This window comes from Theropithecus gelada, chromosome 5 (genome assembly GCF_003255815.1).
Source record: "Theropithecus gelada isolate Dixy chromosome 5, Tgel_1.0, whole genome shotgun sequence".
NCBI lineage: Eukaryota > Metazoa > Chordata > Mammalia > Primates > Cercopithecidae > Theropithecus > Theropithecus gelada.
Genome location: NC_037672.1, coordinates 134,110,737 through 134,123,822, shown reverse-complemented (window position 1 = coordinate 134,123,822; position 13,086 = coordinate 134,110,737).

Below are 13,086 nucleotides of genomic sequence, written 5' to 3'. Positions count from 1 at the left end.
AAAAGACTTATAGCTAAAGTCTAATGCATTACTACATATTACAGTGAAAGGGTAAGTCTTTTAGAAATTCCTCCGTACTTTTTTTTATTCAGTGAAAATTATTTTATAAGTTTCAAAGGCAGTGAAATTTGGGGTAAATTACATATGGGAGAATGTTAAAAGATAGGTTATTACAAAAAAAGTTTTCCTCCTCTATTTTAGATAATGTCTTGCTTCTCTGAATTAAAGCAGTATTCACCTTTGTATTGAAAAATTCCATCTTTTAAAAGTAACATTAAAAGGTTAAACTTTTTCAACAGCAACAACTGGAGTGATGTGATATAGCTGTACAATGACAACTGAAATGAGAGAAAAGTGGTCAAAAATAAATATTACATTCTGTGGGGGCAAACGAAGGATTTATTTTATAAAAACATATTTGTCAAAAATATAAAGAGACCCTGAATGAAGAGAGCAAACAAAAACTGTAGAGTGTATTAGAGATTGGAACTATATTGACAGTACTTTATTTCTACAATAGTTCAAACAACTTATTTCGGACATAGTAGAGATAGTCGAAAACCAGAAACATTTACTAACATAACATTTTAAGAAATTTTTTTCTGCTTTTTGTAATGTGGATGTCAAGGAACTCATAGAGCTTCCATTTATCCATTCTTATCATAATAACACTTATTGCAAGGGTCAGCAAGAAAATTTAGGAATTCTGCCAGTTGCCAAATATGTATTACAATTATTCATCTCGAAGTGATGGAAATATATTCAAAGTGAAACCACAGTAACACTGATTCCATTGTCTGACAGCTTTTATTTAATACTTTATTTTATAACTGACAATCCCCAGTCCTTATGTATGGACTATAGTGGGAAATTGGGTCTCCAGAGAATATCTTCAAAATATTACTAATATTTAATAATTTCTGGAATATCATCATATTTTCCTTTCCCCAGAGAACACCCACCATGGTAAGTGGTTTCAGGTTCCTTTGAGTGATTTATAGTATACAATTATGTCATTTTAAGGGCTTTTATTCAAGGACATCTAATCTTCCCGTTAGTAAAGAAGATATGCCTCTTGTGAATGCACTTGAAATCAGAGTCTGCACTTTGCCATGGTGGTGACTTAAGCCAAGTTTCTTCTGAACAGATGTAGAATTTTTTCAATTATATAGATCAAATAATATTTTACTAGCCTGACAATTCTTTTATATCTAGGAATCTAGTAATTAATTAGCAGCCATCAAAAATCCCTGAATGTCAAAACATTTTATTTGCCAATCCACTCCAGCTGCCCATTTGATAGGCACTTTTATTAAGATAATTACATTTTCCTATCTAAACTTTATCACTCCAGGACCCAGCAGGCCCATGGAAACCGAGGAGCTCGTTTCAGTGCAGGCAGATTTCAACACTAACTTTGGCCTTCTAAGGGAAAGCACTCCAGACATTTCACAGATGCTGGAGCCCAGTTCTTTAAGGTAATTAACAGGACCTCAGTAAAGGAACCGTAATTTGGGCCTTTATGGGGAAGCTAGTGGATATACATCACAAATATTTTCTAACATTTTCTTCTGCCTAAATCTAGATTTCTTCTTCCTTCTGCCAGGGATGTCCTGGTGTTTGAATCTCATTGAATGTGGTCAACCTTTGTGTATAGTATTTAGTGAATGACTAAAGTGTAACAGCCACCTCCAGCTTCTGGAAATTGCATATTAAAGTCATAATCTTAAGACAATGCTAACATGTAGAAAAATTTGAGTCAATCTCCTTTTGCATCAAGCTTTACCTTCATCCCCAGGAGCATGCTGGAATCTGGTTTTGTTATGGGTCTAGGGACAAAGAGGAGTACAGAGCATGGGCCTTGTGGAAAATTGATACCTTATTGCAAAGTGAGGTTGTTATGAGACGTTTAAGCAGTAAGAAGTACCTCAGAAAAAAAAGATCAAGCTTCTTTCACTGCTGGCAGAGTTGAAGTTTCTCAGATTCTTCTGACTCCAATTAAAGGTCCCCAATCCAAACTCAGAAACTCACTTTTCAATGTCTTAACTTTAATTTTAAGAAACTCAGTAACACGTTTTATTCAACTTGCATTACTATTCCCCAACTGGCATTATTAAATTTAGAGTTTAATTCTTAGCCATGTCTGCCCTGTGGCTATAAGAAATAGGATATTATTTCAGGGCCACAATGGAAACTTTCTGGTACTCTGTGTCTTGAGCTGAGAGTTTTTAAGTGAGAACTTATTATTTTTTCAGTATAGCCAGAAGTAGCTGTATCATACTACGAACTTTGTAGTCATCATTTCTACCATAATGACTAAAAGGAACAACAATTTCATCTCCAGAACAACCAACCAACAGATGATAATTTATGTGGTAATGATGTAACTTTATGCCATGGATTTATGATATACTTTTCTCACTGACAAGAAACTCCCCACTATGTTTCAGCTTAAATAAGTGTGTAATCTAATTTCAAAAGCGCAACTTAAATGTTCCTTAAAACTCTTCTAGTAAAAAGAACTATGTTATATTAATGTCAGGAAAATAGAATCTATATTAAATAATTCAATATATGTAGTATAGTACATGGAACTAGTATTAGAGGCACTGAAAGATGAACAAAGGAGAATATCAGGCAACCAGAAGCCACTTACAGAAAGTCACTTAACTGAAGAAAATATTACCAGTTATCATATAATATTACCAGAGACCAGGAACAGTGAACACTAGGGAGGCACTTAAACATGGAGCTAAAGACACCCCTCAGGTCTACCTGTAGGACTAGGGACATGGAGGGAGGGGACATTTCACAGCAAAGCTGAAGCAGGAGCCTGTGCTGGAGCTGTCACTGGAGGGTTGAAAGGTTTTACCATTGCTTTACTCAACTCCATCTCTAGTTTCTCATCAGCATACCTCATTGACTGAACCTAATTGCAATTAGTGGGAAAAGAAGCCTGAGAACTATAATGTACCAGAGTCAGTGCTGTGATGTGCAGGGGAAGGGAAGTGAGTAGATAAGAGCAAACAGGGATACAACTAGCACAATATTTTTATGCATTCATGGCCAAAACAGGTCATATAGTCTAAATAAGAAGTCATGTTTTAATTTGTAACAGTAATACTTAAGCTATTTACCTAATATTAAGAAAATTTTTAAAAAGTGGTAATTTTTTCTCAGGTTATCAACGAGGCTAGATAAAAAGACTCTTCAGCATAAGAAGAATATACATACATTCTACTCTTAGTTTTCTATTTCTACTGTAATAAATTAATAGAAATTTAGTAATTATAATGTGCCTTTAATCTTGTGAGGTTTAAACATATTATCTCCATATTAGTATTCTACTACTGCATGACGAATAACCACAAACTCAGAAGCTTAAAACCACATTCACTTATTATCTCACAGTTCTGCAGTTCAACAGTCTGGGCTGGGCTGACTCAACTGGGCTATCTGTTTAGGTTCTCACAGGCTGGTATCTTGGTGCCTGCCAGGTTGGGCACTAGAAAATAATTCACTACCAACTTCATTCATTGTTGGCTGAGTTCATTCAAAACTTTTATGCTTTTAGGATGGAGATATCTATTTATTCTCTTTCTAGCTTTAGGCCAGCAGCACCTGTTTTCCTTGGCAGGTGATTCTCTTCACGTTCAAACTATCAAGGGCACATCAAATCTTTCCTGTCCTTTCAAATCTCTTCCTGTTTTACTACAAGTCACAGAAAAGCAGGTTTTTAAGGGCTCATATGTCCACCGGAACAGTCTGCCTATCTTAATGTTAATTGTTAATATAATATACTGTAACTAAAGGAGTGAGATCTTATCCTATACACAAATTGTAGGGATTAGGGTGAAACCTCACTGAGGGGCCATTTTAGAAATTCTGCCTGCCACAGTGGCACACCTCCAATAAGGGGCAGTGATGAAAAGCATTTTTATGTCAACATCTGCTTTGAACTTTGAGAGTAACAGCATTGATTACCATTGATGTTGGTAATGCAATTAATATTTTTAAATAATATGGGAGTTCTGTTTGATTATAGCATTTTAAATTAAATCCTGAAATAAACAGTGACATTTGTGAAAATGAGAAAAGTTCCATCGGTTTATAGTAAACAAAATGCTTGCACTTTTTGAATAAAGGTATTTTAAAGCAAAATAACACCATAAAAAATGAAATAGGATTATAAAAATGTCTAAGTTCCAAGGTTCCAATAGACTTTCTTAGGTATATTACTTTCTAGATTATTTCCTTTTTCATAAAGAAGGAGCTATTTGAGTGTCATGTAACATTCCACCATCAATTCTCTCAAAGCATGGAATTGTCTTCGTGCATCAGCTGTGCAGCATTTAGATAGCAAGCCAAGAATGTGTCTGTTAATTCAGAGTCTTTCTTAGCCAAAAAACATCATGGACCAATTTTTAAAATCTAGAAATTGTTAAGAGTATCCTGTGATATTTTTCCAATTATTTTTAAATTATTATTTTCTTCTTTGGAAATAGATTGTGTTGATTTTACAAGGAACTACACATTCTTCAAGGATTGATCAGTCAATTATTAGCTTTGCATTATTTCAAGAAAAGACAATAGATAATAATAAACATAGTGTACTTTTTATATTAGATAGGTGCATAAAGCAAACTCTTCATTGTTGAAAAACCCAAGTGATTGCCATTAGCCACGTCAGTTTCATAGCAGGTTACATAAATTATTATTATTTAATTAGCATTCCGACAAGTTGAGGAATTCTTTACCTGCACTCAGATAACATACAGAAAGTGATCTGAAAGCATTTCCTGCCTTAAAAAACATCAGAGCTAATCAAAGAAATCAGCTTCAATTTTATTCTTATCAATTATCTGGGGATCATTAAACCAAATGACAGAGGAAGAAATGTTAATTATAAATGCTGTTTTAAGATATTTGATTTTCCATAACAATAGATTTCTGTAAACAGAATATAAATCAACATTTTTTATTGATATAATATCAATGATACCTTTGCCTCCCTTTCTAAAGAAGTAAAATGGTATAATATATATCATTTAATATCTGAAGCATCATTAAATTCCTATTTGTTTTTGTTTCTAATTCTAATGTAAGCTATAACTAGTTTTTTTTTTTTTTTTTTTTGAGACGGAGTCTCGCTCTGTCGCCCAGGCTGGAGTGCAGTGGCGCAATCTCGGCTCACTGCAAGCTCCGCCTCCCAGGTTCACGCCATTCTCCTGCCTCAGCTTCCTGAGTAGCTGGGACTACAGGCACCGGCCACTGCGCCTGGCTAATTTTTTCTATTTTTAGTAGAGACGGGGTTTCACCATGGTCTCGATCTCCTGACCTTGTGATCTGCCCGCCTCGGCCTCCCAAAGTGCTGGGATTACAGGCGTGAGCCACCGCGCCCGGCCTATAACTAGTTATTTTGAATTATTGATTATCACATTAAAATTTTCATAAGAGAATCTCCATGGCAGAAGCATATATAAATTTACCTAAGAGAAATAACTCTTGTGCTGATAATGCTGTAGAACATCACAGACTAATAAGAATCCAGTGTATGGAAATATTTATATATACATATATTTTATTTTTTTATTTTTTATTTATTTATTTTTTTTTTTTTTGAGGTGGAGTCTTGCTGTGTCACTCAGGCTGGAGTGCCGAGGCATGATCTTGGCTCACTGAAACCTCCACCTACTACATTCAAGCAATTCTCCTGCCTCAGCCTCCCAAATGTGTCAGGAATTAGTGGGTTCTTGGTCTTGTTGATTTCAAAAATGAAGTCACACACCCTCGCGATGAGTGTTATAGCTCTTAAAGATGGTGTGTCCAGTACTTGTTCCTTCATATGTTCAGATGTGTCCAGAGTTTCTTCCTTCTGGTGGGTTCGTGGTCTCGCTGACTTCAGGAGTGAAGTTGCAGACCTTCCTGGTGTCACAGCTCTTAAAGTCGGCACATCTGGAGTTGTTTGTTTCTTCCAGTGGGTTCGTGGTCTCACTGGCCTCAGGAGTGAAGCTGCAGACCTTCATGGTGAGTGTTGCAGCTTATAACGGGCGCACAGACCCAAAGTGTGAGCTGCAGCAAAACTTATACTGAAGAGCGAAAACACAATATTTACACCGTCTAGAAGAGGACCAGAGGAACTGCCTCTGCTGACTCGGGTGGCCTGCTTTTATTCCCTTATCTGGGCCCACCCAATTTACCAATCCTGCTGATTGGTCCATTTTACAGAGAGCTGATTGGCCCGCTTTACAGAGAGCTGATTAGTCCGTTTTGACAGAGCGCTGATTGGTTTGTTTACAAACCTTTAGCTAGACACAGAGCACTGATTGGTGCATTTACAAACGTTTAGCTAGACAGAAAAGTTCTGCAGGTACCCACCTGACCCAGAAGCCCAGCTGGCTTCACCTCGAAATGGCACTCGCTGGGGATTTTGTGGCAACTAGCCTGGGAACTCAGGCAGCCCAGAGGGAGCTCCTCCTCCGATCAAGCCCATCAGGCTCTGGCAGGCTGAGCCTGCGCCCACCTGGAACCTGCACTGGCCCAGCGAACGCCTCGCGCAGCCGCGGCTCCCGCCTGCGCCTCTCCCTTTGCATCTCCCCACCAGCAGCCTCCAACCTCAGCCAGCACCAGAGAAGGGCCCCTACAGCGCAGTGGCGGGCTGAAGGGCTCCTTGAGCACGGCCAGAGCAGACGCCAAGGCCGAGGAGGCGCCGAGAGCGAGCGAGGGCTGCTAGCACGTTGTCACCTCTCAAAAGTACCAGGGATTACAGGTGCCTGTCACCATGCCCGGCTAATTTTTCTATTTTTAATGAAGAGGGGTTTTTGCCGTGTTGGCCTGGCTGGTCTTGAACTGCTGACCTCAGGTGATATGCCTGCCTCGGCCTTCCAAAGTACCGTGCTGGGCCGGGAAATGTGTTTTATGCAACATTAAATAAGATTACTTTCTATATTTTGAAATATTTTCTAATGATATTACTATTTATTAATGATGATTTACTAATGATATTTAGTAGCACTTTCTCACTCAGCTACTTTATTAGTGCTAAATCTCCAACGTGATAAAAAGAGTAAAACTTGCATGAAAACATATTAATTGCAAAAATAAAATTTTCATTTTACTTATAATTGGAAGTAAAATAAAACATGCCTATATAGTATAGTTTAACTTTCCATGAAAATGTACATTTCAAATCTGAATGTTTTCCAGAAAATCTACAGAAGAGTAATTAGATAAGGATAATAAAAAATAAAAACTATGTTAGAGTTAAATAGCTCAAAGATACTAGAGACTTTGATACATTGACATCCACAGGGTATACATTATATTAGAATAATATAAGACATTTTCTATTCCTCATTAAATATGTCTATAAATGACGTTAATGATTTCCCATATTATGGGGAGAAAGAAAAAAAGTTGTTACTACAAAGTCTAGGGCATTGAATTCAATATTAGAAAATGTTCTTTCTGAACTCATCACAACTGGTGTTACTTTCTAGTATGATTAAAGAATGCTGTCAAAATGAGCTACTTTAAAAAAAAAAAAAATGAACGAAGGGGATACGTTATGTAATGTCCTTAAGAATCTTTCCAAGTCTATGAAACATTAAACTCTAAAATATCCTGCTAAGCGTGAATACCTTTTAAAATTTATTACCTAGTTTATATAAAAATTAATGCTATTCATCTGAAAGCCCATATTCGTTTCTTCTCATATTATCTTGACTCTGTATATACTAATTGATATGCCTTGTCTCTAGTCAGATTTCTTGGGTATAGATTTTGCTATTTAGAAGTTAGGTGATATCGTGCAACTAACTGAGCTAGTCGTGACCAAGTTTTCTTATCTCTAAAATAAGAATGAACAGTAGTATTGATATCCTTAATTGTTTTGAGGATCAGATGAATTAATACAAGTAAAGATAACAGGAAAATAAAAGGTATCTCACATAACAAGCCCTGAATAAATGTCAGAAATGTTAAGGAATAAAACATGGATTAAATGAAATAAAATTCCAAAAGACTTTTGCTGTATTTTCAGTTTGTGGATTCTGGACATCTTTTTGCACTTCACTCATTCTGCCTACAAAAACAAATCACCAGTAATGGAAGCATAGCCAAAATCAAAACCAAAGTCTTCCCAATTATCGTTATTTAAAAACCATTCAAAGCAATTAGAAGGATGATCAAAATCTGCCATATCTTGCACTTTAAGTAAAACCTGAGGACAGAGAAAGCTATCAAGATCAAAGAACTTGTACAGGATAAAACATACACATAGTAAGAACAAAGTGTTGATAGGACTATGTCAGGTGCAGATAAGAATAGAAAAGCCAAGAGGTCAGAGGCATGATTGAACCCAGGGAAAACAACAGTAGGAGCAAACAACCAAAAATATTCACCCCAGAAGGTAGCAGGTTTTGCCTTGTGTGGAAACTACTGTGATTTCTGAAAATAGATATGGCAGGGTCATGTCCTGGGCTAAAGGAAAGATAGCATGGGTAGTGCAAAGCAAACTGAGGAAGCAGCATTGTATTGTAAACAGACACTCAACTTTGTTGCAAAAGAAGGGAGAGCATTTGAGTTGAGAAACCAGCAAATACTGGTTACACTGTCTCACTTTCCCTATCAGATCATACTACTTAGAGCTGAACCTGGAAAATTCCATTCATTCAAATATGAATAAAAAGGAAAGACTAAGCCATATCAATGAAATAAGATCATAATGAAATATACGTCCCAGAACAGTGGCTCATACCTGTAATCCCAGTACATTGGAGGCAGAAGCGGGCAGATCACTTGAGGCCAAGAGTTTAAGACCAGCATGACCAACATAGAGAAACCCCGTCTCTACTAAAACTACAAAAAAAATTAGCTGGGCTTGGTGGCACATTCCTATAATCCTAGGTACTCGGGTGGGAGGCTGAGACATGAGAACTGCTTGAACTTGGGAGGTGGAGATTGCAGTGAACTGAGATGGTGCCTCTGCACTCCACCCTGGGTGACAGAGCCAGACCCTGTGTCCAAAAAAAAAAAGAAGAAAGAAAGAAAGAAATAGAAGAGAAATATACATTGGCACACAGGCAGGCGGAAAGCCAAAGGCAAGGAGAGAATATGTTGTAGAAACTGACAAAATAAGAGAAATAAGTTGAAGTTTAAACATCATTTCAGAAATTAAAACTAAGAGTAGCAAAAGGGAGAAAAAAAGAACATAGAAAGCACACAAACATTGAGGATAAAAGTAAAAAAAGAGATGAAACTTTAAAAGAAATAGAGAAATGAGAAGTATTAGAAAGTGATATAGAAGTCATGCAAATAATACACTAACAAATCTGCAATTGGAGGCACACAGTAAGAAATATCAGTCGCTTAAAAAATACAGAGCAGGCCGGGCGCGGTGGCTCAAGCCTGTAATCCCAGCACTTTGGGAGGCCGAGACGGGTGGATCACGAGGTCAGGAGATCGAGACCATCCTGGCTAACACGGTGAAACCCCGTCTCTACTAAAAAATACAAAAAAAAAAAAAAAAACTAGCCGGGCGCAGAGGTGGGCGCCTGTGGTCCCAGCTACTCGGGAGGCTGAGGCAGGAGAATGGCGGGAACTCGGGAGGCGGAGCTTGCAGTGAGCTGAGGTCCGGCCACTGCACTCCAGCCCGGGCGACAGAGCAAGACTCTGTCTCAAAAAAAAAAAAAAAAAAAAAAATACAGAGCAAACAAATCTCCCCAAAACCTAAAACAAATTTAGATAATATTATATGATTTGTAAAATTATAATTATTTTAGGTATGTTAATGATATTTTGTCCATGCATGAAAATGTTTTTACTTTTAGGTATAGAATGTCATAATGTCTGTGATTCAATTTAAAAATACTTCTAAGATGTTGAGAATTGATGTTCTAATACAGATTAATTAAATATTTTATGAGGGAAGCTTTTATACATAGTGGTTAAAAACCAGCTTTGGATTCAGATAGGTCTGACTTTAACTCCTAGCTAGGCCAATTCACAGGCAGGGAAATGTGACAATATTACTGAGCCTTGGTTTTTATGTCTAAATCAAAAATTTATCTTATGAGTTAATGTGGACACCACACACACACAATTCAAAATGTCTCGACCCTAATTACTCTAATTTGTCAAGTATTATTCATCAATTCTAGGACTTCCCACAACTCACATTTTGGAATTCCTCCCAAACCAATAGCTATGAATGTCAAGAAGATAATAGAAATATATAATTATGAATTAACGAACAGTTGCAGAAAGTAGTAGAATCCTCCCTTACACCTTCTCCCCTGTGAAATAACTAGCTGCTACAAATTTCTATTTTTAATATAGAAATTTCTTGGATTCTAAAGAATTTGGTGTTTACACTCAAATCAACAGGTAGGAAGAATTTGGTTCCAAGCAATAGCCTCTGTTTACTGATAAATTTTAATTGCTTTTGTTTATGATCAATTTTAGAGTCATCTTAAATTCCTCTGACATTCATGAATTCATAGAACTTTCCTGATCTATAGTGATTCCTACACATGATTTTTCTTTCCCAATTTCTGTTGAGAAATTTACAAAATACATTACTCTTTTTAAAATGTACACTTGTATTTTACCAAATTTTCTTGTACTTTGTTTATCTCATCATTTGTTTATTTTTATTTTGTCAATTTCACTTATCTTTTTTAGAGATAGAAACAGACTTCTTTATCTTTGAAGTAAAAAAGAGAATTTGAGTGAGGACTCTAGTACTTCTTCTTGTGTCTATATTTCCTTAGATATAACTAAAAATAATGATAAAAGTAGTATCAACTGCCATAGATAATATGCTTATTTTGTGTTAGGCACACTGTAGTGAAAACTTTACAGATGTTGTAGGGCCTTGTAGATCATTGTTAGATCTTTGGTTTTTATTCTGATTGAGATCAGAAGCTCCTAGAGAATTTTAAGCAGAGGAAGACTGTGCTGACTGTGTTTTATCAGGACACTCTGGCTGCTGGGCAACAACTGATCAAAGGAATGCAAAAACAAAAGCAGGAAGACCATGCAGTTGGGAAGTTATTTCAAAAAGAAATTCTTTGCAAGGGATGGTGATTTGGACCAGGGGCTCGCAGTGCAGATAGGAAGACCAGTTCAGATTCTGAAAATAGCTTTCTATATTTGATCACAGATTGTATATATATGGTATAAAAAAGTGAGAAGTCAATGAAGAATTCCAGTTTTCTGGATTGAATGATGGAAAGAAAAGACTTGAGATTTATTGTGATGGGGTATTTTAAGTTAAATTCAATTTCATGGTAAAATAAGGATTTTGGTTATGGGGGTAGGGGAGGCAAAATCTTACCTCTATACTCTTAGAATTTTGGAGTGGGTCTAAGAATTAAATTGACAAAAGGCAGATTAACAGGAGAAAAGCATACAAATTTACTTAATAAAAATTTTACGTGACACAAAAGCTTTATATGGAAATGGAAGATCCAAAATAGCAGTTAGAATAAAACATTTATATATTGAATTGGACAAAGAGTTATACACTGTGAAAACATGACAAGGCATGGGGCCTTGGGCAGGGTAATTAATCATGGAGAAGTGACTAAGAAGATAAAAGTGAGTTAACAAGGTTTGTTTGTACAGACTTATCTCAGCCGCAACTAGCCATCCCTGGTGATAAGAATGTTACTGTCCTCCTGACACATAAAGGACATCTTCCTTAGAGGGATTTATTTACTGTTTTCAGGAAGAAAAGGGGGAAGTTGGAGTGCCTTTCTTGTACATGGTGTTTATCAAGTACCTTTAGCTCAAAAAAAATTCTTATGCCATTGTATCATATTTTGAAGTGGCATATTCTGCTACTCTTTAGGACATTATTATTTTGAGGGACTTATTAGAATATAAATGTGTAAGGGTAAACACATATAGTTTTAAAAATTCTGTTGGTAAATGCCAAGTCAATATGTTATTCTGGAAAACCAAATTTTTAAACTTCAACAGGTGATAAATGCAGTTTTTAATATATATAGGAATTGCTTAAAGGAATAAAATTTGTTAATGATTGCAACAAAGTAGGCAGAGTGTAAAGGTCTTTTTATTACAGAAATGCCACTCTTATAGGTAGTACTCAGCCAAGAAGACATTTCTAAAAGTCAAGAAAATCTACACAATCCATCCCATAGGAATAATACATAAAAACAGGCCTATTTTAACAGATACCTTTTCAGAAAACTTTATTTTCTAAAATATCATGAATCTGCAGAGAGGCATCACTCTGAAGCTGAAATAGCTAAAGCTCCAGAAATGCATGCTTTAAAGGATACAATTTGAACAGTTTCAAATAGAAAATGTGAGAATGCAATACTAGAGTCCTTTGACTATATCAGTAAGATGCTTTAAGTTTAAAGTGTAAAAACTTCACTCAGGTGAGGTGGAAAAAAACATCTAATAACATATAAAGAGGATTCACAAGTGATTCATGAAGCCAAGAGCAAGACAAGAGGAGCCGTAGCTCAAGAGTCACTAGAGCTTCAGGGCATCTGATTCATTATTACCTTCCTATTTTCACAGACAACTTTTTATTTTTCTCCATCATGAAATAAAGCTGTCTGTCATTTCAGAATTTCATCACACAGAGAGGCTTGTCCTTTCTCTGTCCTAATTACAAATTGTTAGAAGAAAGGCTATGATCAGCCCTACTTCAGTCAAGTACTCATTCAATTAGATTAGGAAGAGTGTAGTACAAACGTAACTGCCAGATGTTCATCCATGCATTGTGTCTGGCTCATTCACAGAGAAAGGTGTTCAACAAACTGCACATTTACAAAAAGAACATGGAGGGCTGGTGAAGACTTAAGTAGGAAATAAACTTGCAATGTAAACAGAAGTCTAAAAGCAGATGATATAGAAGAAGCATTAAGACAGTAGAAAAACTCAGCCCATAACAAAAAGAATATATGATCCTGGCTGTTCTTGTGTGAGAGATTTGTCAGTAATCAAATGAGAAACATTTGGCACTAAAACTTACAACTACATTGTAATTTTGCCTATATATTATTTTCAGATTGAAAAGATACATATGCACACATATATATATAAACT